The 13,251-nt window shown below is 37.0% G+C and overlaps 1 protein-coding gene across 1 annotated transcript in view; it reads left to right on the plus strand.

Moving 5' to 3' along the window:
- Positions 1–1,804: 1,804 nt before the first annotated feature.
- LOC128738251 (fat-like cadherin-related tumor suppressor homolog) overlaps positions 1,805–13,251 on the plus strand; it is a 589,652-nt gene continuing 578,205 nt past the window's right edge. Inside the window, exons 1-2 of the mRNA XM_053833248.1 lie at positions 1,805–1,884; positions 5,057–5,895. The gene's annotated coding sequence lies outside the window, so the exon portion shown is untranslated. The remainder of the gene's footprint in view (positions 1,885–5,056; positions 5,896–13,251) is intronic.

The raw sequence follows: 13,251 nt of genomic DNA on the forward strand, positions 1-13,251 counted from the left end.
TCCGCGGATGCCAATTATAACCGGATTCGAATCCAACCAAAGTTGGGTTTTTACAGTGCACATGCGCAGATTCATTTAAAGTGCAATTTTATTATCTACAACTTTACTGAAGACATCATTTCGATCCAACAAACTATTTTTCCAATATAAAATATTTAATTTATTAGTACCATTTTCGGCTAGGCCCTTTTGAAAAGCAGTCGAGATCTTTACAAAAAAATTGCTAACATGAAATAACATCCTTTTTTATAGAGAACATCTATGCAAAATTTCAGCTAAATCGGACAAGACCAATTAAAATCGTTTTCCGATATTCCGTGGAATTCACCGGTTAGTAGTTATAGTATTTGTAAATAATCAAAACTGTAGCCAACTCAACAATAGAAACTTGTTTTTGTTATGTTTGTACAAAAACAGACTTCTTTATTTTATACACAAAATAATACGCAATCTTAATTAGAAAAAGAAACAAAGTTTACACGACCATTCAAAACACAAAAAGGTACGCTCATTTATTTAAGAGTGATATATTTCTTGCTTTGGTTGAAATATTTCAGTTAACTTTATTGGTATGCTGCATTCGATATGAATGAACATTCACTCCACTCACATGTGCGTACCTCTAGAAACGTGTTATCTATTGCTGCGGTTTTATATTGAAAACACACATGTTTAGTTACCTTCAAAATCAGTTTAGTTGCATTCTTACACACCTAGAGGAAAAAAAAGATAACAACTTTGATAGCAGTTTCACGAAGGGTAATCGTAACATGGCACAACCATCATGTAGAAAACCAAGGTAAAAACGAACATATCAAAACAATCCGTCGCTAGTAGTGGTGTAATTCTTTTTGTTTTGATTCGTTTTCTCCATTCATTTTCGGACGGCGCTTACCGCAACGGTCGCAACCGGTCTACCGGTGCTGGTGTTTGTGCAACACGATGAACATTTCGCCCGGTTTTCACAGACGGTGATTGCTACAACAGTGTGTGCGTGCGCACAGCTCGTTCCGAACCTCGCCCGTTATGCTATTCGCCCAAACATGCTGGTCTCTTCGCTGGCTGGAGTTTGTTTTCTGGTGCGGGTTCGCGTTCGAGTTAGCCCAGCTGCTCGTCGCTCGATTAGTTCGCCGCGTGCTTTCGTTCGATTGACAGTGTGTCGTGATTCGGTGTTCCGCCGATGGTTCTTGCTGTTTTAAAGGGCGCTTACATTGATTGCCCAATCCAAGACCAGTCGCGTACGGTGAGGTCACGAAGCCTGTGGGGCTTGCCAGCGGAACGCCAGCTAGGTGTGTATGCTTACGGAATACGGCGAGCAATTCCAGCACTAATACACTAGGCCCAGCAAGGTTTTTTTTCGCTACAATTCCTGTTTCTTCGCGTTCGATTCATTCTTCCGCGATTGCACTGTTCCCGTCTCTCCGAGTACCACTTGCCGCTGCTGCAGTCGTTTTAGCGTTTTGCTGCATCAGCAGCGGATCGAGCCAAAGTGAAGTTGAAATTTTGTCGTAAATACGGCAGACACAGAGTGTAAAGAGAATGAAAATAATTCAATAATTGAATAATATATAAAATCCGATTCGATCTGCAGCCGACTGGCCGGAGGAGGCCACGGACTTGGAGTGTTTTTGGACCAGTTCAGCGCAACGAAGGCCAACACCAGTCGTGTGGGAATTAGAATAAATTCAATCTGTGAGTTCGACGGCGGTGCACTGTCTCGTAACTCTGTGGATGTGTGTGCGCGAATTACCCTCAGTGTACATAGCTTTGTGCTGTAGATAAATGTGATTCGAACTTTAGCAAGCATAAATCGTGCAAACGCCATTCAACGCTGCTGCTGCTGCTGCCGTAGCTGCTGCATCGCGAAACCGGTGCATTTGTTGGGTTAGTAAAGTGTTAATGCCTTGTATAGAATTCCGGTTTTCTGCCGAGCGGAGGTGTGCGTACAACAGTGATTCAAACAGGATAATTGGATGGATATGCGTGTGAGCAGTTGGTGGAAAATCTGTTGCTTCTACGCTTGCACTGATCTCGTAACTTTCTCCGTTTGTGGACGGACAACCCACGCTCGACGTTCGACCGTAATGCTGCACCTGTTGAAAGTGGACTTCTTGCGAAAGTAGTCGAGTAGTTTGAGAAGAATTTTTACAATGGTTTCATTGTTTACTGATAACTGCGTGTTGATGGACGTGAGTTGTGTGTCAATAGTATTTTGGGTATTTCATCATACAACAAAACAAAATATGTGAGGTGTGAAAGCAAGGTGAAATACAAAAAGCAACCATTTGAAAGAAACAATACTGCTTGACTGTAATTCACAAAAACTGAAGTTAATCTTAAATTCCAGCTTAGCTTTACAATCAGACGAAAGCAAGCTATTTTAAATTTATTATGCTTGAATTCCGCGGAAAAATTACAACATCATTATGCTGTATGATCATATTTAAAGTTTACGGCTTGTTAGTAAAGTGCCTTAAACAAATCTAAATTCTAATCAACTACGTGCTGATGAACAACCTGTATTTGATAAAATGTGATAACTAGTAGAGGGAAAGAGAGTTAGTTAATTGCCTTAGTGAGTGGAATCTGCTTCTTCTTGAAATAAAAAAAATAATCCTTAAGTTTTTTTCCGATTTCTAACCTATTGTAAAGTTTGATAGTCTTACAAATCCTATGAAATTGCAATTAGTAGACCCAATATAAATTGTTTCGGATAGTGACTTCATTTCATTTCTGTGGTTGGAGTAGTTCAGAATAGATTAATATTACTATTAATGAGCAATAAGGCCATTGCAAATCATTTTCAAAGTTTTTGTCACCCCCCTTAGAAATTGGCTTGGAAAATCGGGGGGCAAAAAATAATTTGTAGGATGTGAGTTAAATTTTTTTTATAAAATCAATTGTCTGTGGGCTCTACAGCCTGAAAAATTCGAAAAATGAGTGTACGAGTAGAGTTAACGCTTTTAGCGCGAAATAGAAATGGAAGTTCAAACAGTGGAATTTCCGAAACTCGGCCAAAAAAAGTTTCTTTCGTTTTTGCTTTTTGTTCGTAGATTTTTGCATGAAAAATAACAAAGTATTTATTAAAAGCAAGAATAGATTTGGTTTTCACGTTTAAACTTTAAGTAAAAATGCCTAATATCCATTTTTTTTGCTCGATTAAAAAATTCTCTTTCTTTTTTTTCGCCCCCCCCCCCTTCAGTGGCCCAACACCGGAGAGACAAAAACTTTTTTAAATATTTGTAATGGCCTAATGAAGACAAAAGCAGATAAATCCATGAGTTGCATTGTAATTCAGTTGTGCTTCATTAAAAAACCATCTGTCTACAAGAGCTATAAAAAAAACGTGCCGTGCACGTGCGATACAGTTTTATCGCATAAATAATTTTGAACAACTTTTTAAATGAAAACTACGTCTGGAACTACTCTAAACAAATTCAATTATTTAGATACTTTTACATTAATTGTATTGTTAAAATACAGTATTTACTAATTTTTGGACAAATTTTCTTTAAATTTTGAGGGCAATCGTACTATAAGCAATAATAATATGCTCACAAGTAGGTACGTCGAATAAAATGGGCCATATGAATAAGATTTCAAGTCACAAAATAATCATTTTTAGAGATTAAATTGTTGAAGCATTACCGATGCGCCCCTCGCTTTGTGAATTATTTTTAATAGTTTAAAACACCTTCAAATGAATTTAGCGACATGACACCTTGAATTTGATAGATAGGATAGAAGTTTTAGGTGATGTTTACGTTTATTCTAGCCTAATACATCTATATCAGGTGCTATTTGCTTGTGAGTGCATTATTTCATACAGCGAAGTCACGAAAATAGTTTTCAAAGTTCGATAAAGCTCTTCAAATGCATTCCAATTTTATTTATTATGGTCAGTAGTCACAACGGAAATTGTAAGGCACGATTCTTTTTTCAAAATAAAAAAATGTTTTGAATTCGTACTATTAAGATAGATGGAAACCGTGGAAGGTTTTCTGCAATATTTCAATATTTCCGAACAAGAAGTTTTTGGAATCTCGTGTCACTCTTGCAAATGATGATGAATGATATAAACGAATTCAGATATTGTCGTGAAGCAGAGCAAATCAATTTTAAACAGAAAGTATCTTTCGTACAGTTTCGAAAGGATTTTTCGCGTAGTTTTTACGAACTAATCAGGTTTTTATGCACTGTTTCTGTGCTCAAGTGGCCTTTTAGGCAATTTCAATACTTCGCTAGGTGAAATTTTCCGTGATTTTTCATGAATATATGTAGGTAATTTAGTTTATGTTCTTCATCGCTTTCCGCGGTGTAAGTTTTAAAATTGCGTTGTGTATTTTTCGTAACATTTATTGAATTTAGGACAGTTTGACTGTTTTTTTATCAGAAGCATTTCAACAAATTTTAAATTTATTAAAACTTGAACTCAAACCTCTGCAAACTAGAATATAATAACACAGGTTGAAAATAACCTTGCTTTGCGATCACTTGTTTGTTGAAACAAGCTTTTTCGGTCCAAATAGCTCAATATTTGAACCATTAGTCGAGAAAAACAGTGATGGAACTTCAAATTTCCAATGCTTTACGCTTTATTTACGTCCAACTCGATGAACCTGTTTAGCGAAGATCCCTTTTAATTCCGCCTCACATAATCATGGCAAAACCGGATTGACGCTGATTAGCATGCACGGCTTTGTGGGTCTGCGAACATCATCCACGACCACGGTACGACAACGGGCGCGGTCTGCATGCTTCGTTTCGCGGAGCAGACATGGAGGATAACAGCTCAAAGTGTAAAACAAAGTAAAATAACAACCTCGACTCGGCAGAAAACTGCATCAGTGTGTATGTGGCAGTGTATGTATGCAGCTACGATGGCTGGTCGACAAAGTCATGATGCGACGCATCTGTGTGACTGACTGACTGCCGCTGGGAAATCTCCGTTTCGGTCCCGGCCATCATGGGCCATGGACCCGGGCCGGGTCTGCTCGAGGAGATGAACGAGAGATGGTAAAATAATGTTGGATTGAAACATGTTTCTTCTTTGCAGCATCCAGCAACAACGGCGACGTCGTCATCGCGGCATCGACTGCCAATAACAACAATAGGCACCAGCAACACAGCAATCTCGTCTCGCATAATCAATGCAAAAAGTGTATTCGACCCATATCTGAAATTCATGAGTGTTTCGATCAATTAAATTCCTCCGGCGTATAGAAGGCACGCTCACATACAACAGTCGAAGAAGTGTGCGATCCAGAAAAAAAGTGTGTCCACGTAAAATTCGGCGAGCCCGGAAGAAAGCAGTATAGAGTGGAGAGGAAAAATTAAATTTGATTAAATTGATTGAAAATTCGTTCCCAATTAAGTCGAGCCGGTTTGAAAAATTGTGCCTGGGTGTTGTGTTTATTTTTTCTGCATAGAATAGCAGCGATTGTGCAAGACCTTCGCAACGTGTTTTGGGTTCACAATTAAGCGGTGTGAGTGTGTAAGTGAAACGAAGGAAGAGAAGAGGAAAAGTTTGATGAGCCGGAGCGTGTTCGGGCTCGAAAATAAAGTTTTGTCAGCGTGAAGTTGTGGAAATCATTAATTCTAAGTGGAAAACAAGTTTGAAGAAATGAGCGAAATTTAAAGTTTTCGGTCAAGAATACCGGTTATAACGGGAAGAAAGGCAGAAAGCGAGGATAATTCTGTGTGCACCGGCATCAATCAGCTGTCACTGGCAAAAACAACTTAAATTCGACGCTCCGTTGGATTAGCCTGCATACACACAGACTAACGCGTGTGCCATCGCATCGCGCATAGATCAGTCGACTCGTTCCTGAGTGCTGCGCGTGAGCGTGTGCGTGTCTACGCGGCTGCCCTTACATCCTGCGTTCTATTTTGAAGGTTAGCTACCTTTTGTATTCTATTTGCGCTTAGTCCCATTTTTAGGTACCGAAACCGACAAAACAATTTTCTGCCTTTAGCTCGCAACGAATGCTATCTGTTTGGTGGAATCAGCGAACTGACTGACTGACTGACTGTTGGCTGCCATACTGGGTAGGGTGGAAAACGACCGTCGCAATTTCCAACATTTCGTGTGATGTCGCCGGCCGACGATCAATCACAAAGGCTCTTTTTTATTTTTGACTGCTATCGGTTCGGAACGGAACACTTTAGGTGTGATAGCAAAAAAAATACAAACTATTCACGAGTTTGGTGTCGCCTTTCTGTGAGGTCTGGCTGCCGTTGCTGCCTTACGAGGTGTGAACAAACAGTGTTGTTGGTCGGTACGTAGATTGAGTAAGCTACCTCTACCTCTATCAATATGACTAAGTTGTTCGCGCTCACACACAGGCCAGTTTATTGCACCCGTGAAATTAGCAGCAGCTGTGTAATTTTTGCTCCGTTTCGGAAAAAGTGAGTCATGTTCGGAGTTCTAGCGTTGGCTAGAGCTCCGTCGTCGTTTGTCGTGTGATTACTGTCAGCGGCGGTGACCAATTGAGTGTAATGTTAAAATGATTTAATGGGGGAATTAATTGTTATTGGGCTATTGAGGCAAGGAAATGTTCGGAAAGGTGTAAGCTGTAATTAGAGAAATTTAATGTGTATAAATAGTGTTAACTATCTACCGTGTGCTTCGGGAAGCGATAAAGAGCTATCCAAGGTGAGAATGTTTATCGTTCGTTAGCGTAATTAGCAAGGTTGATAGTACCCTGAATTGTAAATCCAGTCGGTTCAATTAATTCTTCATCTGACTAATGTCACTGGTGACTGCTTCATCTTTAGCTACTGCTTCATTATCCTCCAGAGAGATCGAGAGAGTAACAGAGGCGTTTCAATTATCTTTAATGATTATAATGCTTGATTAGCTGCATTATGTCATAATCTAACAATAAGGCCATTACAAATATTTTATAAAGTTTTTGTCCTTCCGGTGTTGGGCCACTGAAGGGGGGGGGGGGGGCGAAAAAAAACAAAGAGATTTTTTTTAATCGAGCAAAAAAATTGATTTGAGGCATTGTTACTTAAAGTTTAAACGTGAAACCCAAATCTATTCTTGCTATTAATATATACGTTTCTATTTTCCATGCGAAAATCTACGAAAAAAGACAAAAACGAAAGAAAAATTTTACGGCCGATTTTCGGAAATTCCGTTGTTCGAATTTTCATTTCTGTTTCATGCTAGAGGCATTAACTCAACTCGTACACTCATTTTTCAAGTTTTTCAGGCTGTAGAACCCACAGACAAATGATTTCTTGAAAAAATATTGACCTATATCCTACAAATTATATTTTTGCCCCTCGATTTTTCAAGCCAATTTCCAAGGGGGGGGGGGGGGTGACAAAAACTTTTGAAATAATTTGCAATGGCCTAACTTGACGGTTTTAGGTTTGCAGACTTTCTCAAAAGCTCTTATCTCCCCATACTAAACGGTAGCTCAACAGAAAAAATGCGATTTGTACTGTACGCTTTCACGAATTTCTTGACAAAAAATATCTAGGCCCCTCAGTTTTTTTTCATAAATTTTTGCTTGATATGGTCCAGTAAGTTAAATATTCCAAAAAATAGGAAAAAATTGACAACAGTTGGGTACATTCCAATTAGCAACAGAAAAGAGGAGCAGCACGTGATTTTCCGGAAATTTGAGCATAACTTATATTTTATCAGATGCCCGGCCGTTACTGAATTTCTTCAGCGTTTTGGCTCGTTTTCGTCCACTGCTCTGAAACGAGCAATTAATAACATTAACATATTGTTAATTATTTTGCAATGGGTCGAGCATTCCTCAAGGAAGCAATTTGGTTCCTTTGGTTTTAATACAGATCGCAAGCCTATGAGCCTTCTATTCTATTATCACATGGATATTGCTTGTTTTATGTTGAAGATTTTAAGATATGTAAAAACTATTTCAAACTTTTTGAAACAAACCCTAAGACAAACAATAACCCTAAGTGTAGTGCAATTAAATTCCACCGTAAGCAAAGCAAAGCCTTAGGTATAACCATCTTTAAGACACTACCCTTCTTTATCGACGAACTTCACAGCCGGTTATTAGAGTACAGCACAATTACGAGGCTGTTAGTACGATTGGCTTGTTAAACCAGCATCATACATAGCTCGAAATTGAAACTAACTGAGTGGACAAATTTCTCCGCGAACAGGAATCTACTACCTTTTACTACTCCATTTTGGGTCTTGAAATGCAATGAGTTCATTAAATTAAAAACTTCTGAGAGTAAATCTTGATTGTGTCTTCACCTTTCGTTTTTCATTTTGAGGAAACTATCTCGAAAGCTACCTCCCAGTTGGCTTCGAGGTATGACGCTAGCCTAATAAGCCAGTCGTATGTTCGAATCTCGACTGGTAGAGGCTGTTAGAGTCAATAGGATCGTAGCAACTGGTCCTGCCATTGTCCTGCACTCTAACAGCTGCGAAGTCAATCGTAGAAAAACAGAAGGTCAAGTTACGATAACGAAATGTAGCATCTAGGCTTTGCTTTGTCTTTTGGGCTTTAGGAGACTTAATCCTTGAGTCATGCTTAATAGTATGGTGAACATTTGAAAACAACCTGGACTGTGAGGATCGAAAGGGCATTTGCAGAAAGAGTACATATGCTTGCCTGAAGCAACTATCCTCACGATATATGGTGGAAATTGCTGGGACTCGAAACGTACGAAAAAAGGTGTACGGTATGTTAAGTAGCCACTGACGGATTTCACGCCAACTCGACCAAAGGTTGGCACGACCCTCTCAGAATTCAATGAAACTTTGTGTGTGTATAGAGTTCATGTAAATAAGCAACTTTGCATACTTAGTTTTTCCATAATTGGTCTAGACTAACTTTTGGAAAGGACTTAATTTTTTTCTCTTTTTTTTAATAAAAAATTTAACTCGAAAAAATGATCTATGAATGACTTTTAGAAAATTTTCTGAATTTTCATAAAAAATGTACTGAAAAAATTAAAGATGAACTTCTACACTGAAAAACAAGCAGTTTAAAAATTAAAATTCTATTTCCCAAAAAACACCATCTCAGAAATTGATGAAAATTTTTTTGAAGATAGATAATTATATGGCCTACAAATCTTTCATACATTGCAAGATGATCAAATTGAATGGAAAAAAGTTTTACTCACAAATACTTTTTCAAGTCCTTACCGGAAAAATGGCATTTCAGTATATCCGAAAATTGTAGCACTTTCAAAAAAATTATCTACAAACGTCTTCTAGGAAATTTTCAGAATTTTCATAATTCATAATTAATTAATTAATTAATTTTATAATTTTCATAATTCACCGTAGGCCACATAATCGTGTATTTTCAAAAAAAAATTCATCAATTTCTGAGATGGCGTTTTTTGGGAAATCGATTTTTAATTTTTAAAATGCTTGTTTTTCAGTGTAGAAATTCATTTTTATTTTTTCGGTATTTTTTTATGAAAATTCAGAAAACTTTCTAAAAGTCGCTCATAAATCATTTTTTATAAATGCTAAAATTTTCGACTAAAATTTTTTATTTAAAAAAAGAGAAAAAAAATTAAGCACTTTTCAAAAGTTAGTCTAGACCAATTTTGGAAAAACTAAGTTGTTTATTTGCATGAACTTTTTACACACACAAAGTTTCATTAAATTCTGAGAGGGTCGTGCCAACCTCTGGTCGAGTTGGCGTGAAATCTGTCGTTTGTTACTGAATATAGTGCAAAGTTTTTGATGGGTGGCATGGCATGCGGTGTCATTCTGTTGAAACCACAGGCCTCTTTATCTCTATGGACATTACTTCTTGCAATATGCTAAAGAGTGATCGAACTGTTTATTATCCGGCCTTGAGTGTCAGTATATTTGCCTTTTTGTCCTTTTAAAGGAAGTACAGAGACAAGTTATAATTTGCCTTTGGATAATAGGCTTCTTACGCACTTCGAACCAGTACGATTCTTATATCAACTAGTTTTGATTAGTTATAAGGTAAAGTAGAGTTTAGCACAAAGCGAGAGTGTATACATATGTGTGTAAGTGTTTTTTCCTAACTACTTTGCATCAAAAATCTCACTTGTAGAGCCATGCAGTGGAACAAGTTATAATGTGCCCATGGAAAAAAGGTTTCATTACGCACCTCGAGACACTACAACGTTTATAACTTGTCTGGAGTTAATTAGGAAGGAAGGATGAAGAGACACTTGAGAATAAATCCATGCTAAAATCAGCTAACATCGAATGACAGAATTCTCGCTTGTGAAGGCAGACTAGGTAACTTTGTGGTTACAGGCTCCCCAGAACCAGAGCATGTCACCAATTTCTGTTGACAGGATGTCGGTCCTCATTGTCTTTGTATTGCTCTCCGTTTCTTGAAATGGCACACCATGGGACCTAATTGAAATTATGATGGAGAAAAGAATAATTCAATCGTTTTGAATCTAACGTTGTTGACCATTTCTACAATATACCTAGTTTAGTCAAGGTGTAACTGGAAAGTCCGGAGTTGTCAATTCCAATTTGAGTCCATTTTCAAATAGACTGTCAAGTTTAATTCAAGTTCAATTTTATGACACATTTTAAGGAAAATTTAGAGCTTATTTAAAGGGACACAAACGACTAGTTTTTATTTCAAATTTGGCTTTTTTAGCTGTGACACTTCAAATAGGACTTGGAATTGTACTTGAAATTTGATTTGAAATTAGGCGTAGAATTGGACATGGAATCACATCTAAAATTAGACCTCAATGGGGCTTGAAATTAGACATAAAATGGGACATCAGATAGGACATGAAAGTGGTTTTAATTGGACTTGAAATTTGGTTGGAAATTGGAATTAATATTGTACTAGAAACTGAACCTCATTCTCATTCAGTTTTACTTGAAATCGTAGGTGAAATTTGAATTAAATTAGATGGAATTGAATTAAACTGAATATGAAAATTAAACTGAGCGCTCTAGGTGTACCGCCCAGTGTAAACTGGGAGTGCGCCATAAACACTTAAGATAGAACAATACTTAGTTCAGCAATCTTATGGATAATAATCGACTCTATAATTGCCCCATACATAACATTTTCGAATTTTGTTTGGCTGAGGTGTTACAGTTAAAAAAGCAAAAGAAGTGCACTGAGTGCAGGACAGCCCTGATTAAGACCATTTTCAGTTTAATTCAATTCCATCTAATTTAATTCCAATTTCACCTTCGATTTCAAGTAAAACTTTAAGTATAATTTCAAGCCCAAATGAGGCTCAGTTTCTAGTGCAATATCAATTCCAATTTCCATCCAAATTTCAAATCCAATTAAAATCACTTTCATGTCCTATTTGGTCGGTGTTAAATCAGACCAGACCAAGTCGCAAAATTTTAAAAAATAAATTAATGATAGCAAACGATCAAGGATTACCCCATCTGCAGTCCACTCTAATCAGACTACATAAATGTGGCAAAGATATGAGATGACAGAGCAGCAAACTTTGAACGCGTTTTTCTCGAAATCAGAGTTTTGTCACTTGGTTCGGTCTGACTTAACACCGACCATTTAATGTTCCATTTTATGTCTAATTTCAAGCCCCATTGAGGTCTAATTTCAGTTATGATTCCATGTCCAATTCGCAGCCTAATTTCAAATCAAATTTCAAGTCCTATTTGAAGTCCAATTTGATGTCCCAATCGAAGTCCAACATCAAGTCTATTCTAATCTCAATTTCGCCTATAACTCAGTCAACTATAATTAGTCAAATTTTAGGTCCACTAGAGGTTCAATTTCAAGTCCAATTTAATGTCCTTTTCAATGTCCCAGTCCAGTTTCATGTCAAATTTATTTATTTATGTATTTACTATTTGATGGGGCTTTCAACCGTTGATTGGTTCGCCCCAGTGTCAAATTTAATTTTCACCTCAGATTTGAAGTTAAACTTCAATTAAGGTCCAATTTCAAATCCAATTTAATGTCGGCCGTTTTAAGGTCATTTACAAGTCTAACTCAATTTCATCTACGATTTCAAGTAGAATTTTAAGTGTAATTTTAAGCTCAATAGAGGTCCAGTTTCTAATATAATATCGTGTCCTGTTCCAAGTCCTATTTCAATTTCAAGTCCAATTAAGACCAATTTTATGTCCAGTATAATGTCCCATATTGAGTCTAATTTCGAGTGTAATTTGATTCCAATATCATATCCATTCTCAAATACAAATCTCATCCCTAATTCATTTTCACCTTCACCTCCAATCCGACGTCGAATTTAAAGTCTAATTTCAAGTTTAATATAAGTCCAATTACCTGTTGCATCTTAAGTAGAATATCAAATTCTATTTCATGTCCACATTGCAGTTCGTCTATCTGATTTCATATCCAGTTTCGAGTCCAATTTGCAGTCAAATATCAACTCCAATTTCAAGTTTAATTTCAAGTCCACTATTATATCTGATATCAGGTCTAAGTTCGAGTCCAATTCAGTTATAGTACCCTATTATGGAAGTGACGTCGAGTAAACCTTGCTCGACTTGTACTTAGTGACGAATACGTGAACATTCACTTAGCAAGTAATGAGCTACTAGCATTATAACACTGTAACTACAAAAAAATACAGCAAAACTTTGTTCAGCAAAATTGTCGATTACAACTAATTCTACAAACGGACCATTTATATCTTTGTCAAATTTTGCTTGGCTGACACCGCTGACACGGTACTGTCAAATGAATCTCAATTCAGTCAAAATATGCGAACCATCCCTGGTCAGAATCATCAGAATCAGTGACATGGCGAAGACATTGCGGTGAAAGATGCATGGTGAAAGTGAATTATTAGCTCTAAATTTGACATCGAAGCCACCTCTTATAGTCTATGTGAGTAAAATCTCGATACTGGAAATTGTTTTGTTTTCAAATTTCAGTCATAATAAAAGATGTTTTATTTATAATAGAACTATGCAGAACATGCTGTGATGCTGCTGTACTCTAGATATTTTTAAAAACTATTTGTACAAAAGCTTTATTTGATGTTTTAGGCGCTTTGACTAGCTTGAATAAATAAAAATAGCAAATATGTAGCAAATATGTTAAGCTGATACCCTGACTCTAACTTTTCATATAGCGCTTTCATACACGGAGGAAAAGTGGATGTTTTTAGCTGAATGGTTACTGTGTGCCTAAGAGTCCAGGGGGGCACACATGTCTAGAATCAAGTCATTCTGTTTCAAGTAGCAGAAGCAAGAGTTGCCTGTCAGACTTTTTCACACTTTTCTCCTAGGTTGTATTATATTTTACCATGCCAAAACAAGGACAA

This window comes from Sabethes cyaneus, chromosome 2, assembly GCF_943734655.1.
Source record: "Sabethes cyaneus chromosome 2, idSabCyanKW18_F2, whole genome shotgun sequence".
Lineage (NCBI taxonomy): Eukaryota > Metazoa > Arthropoda > Insecta > Diptera > Culicidae > Sabethes > Sabethes cyaneus.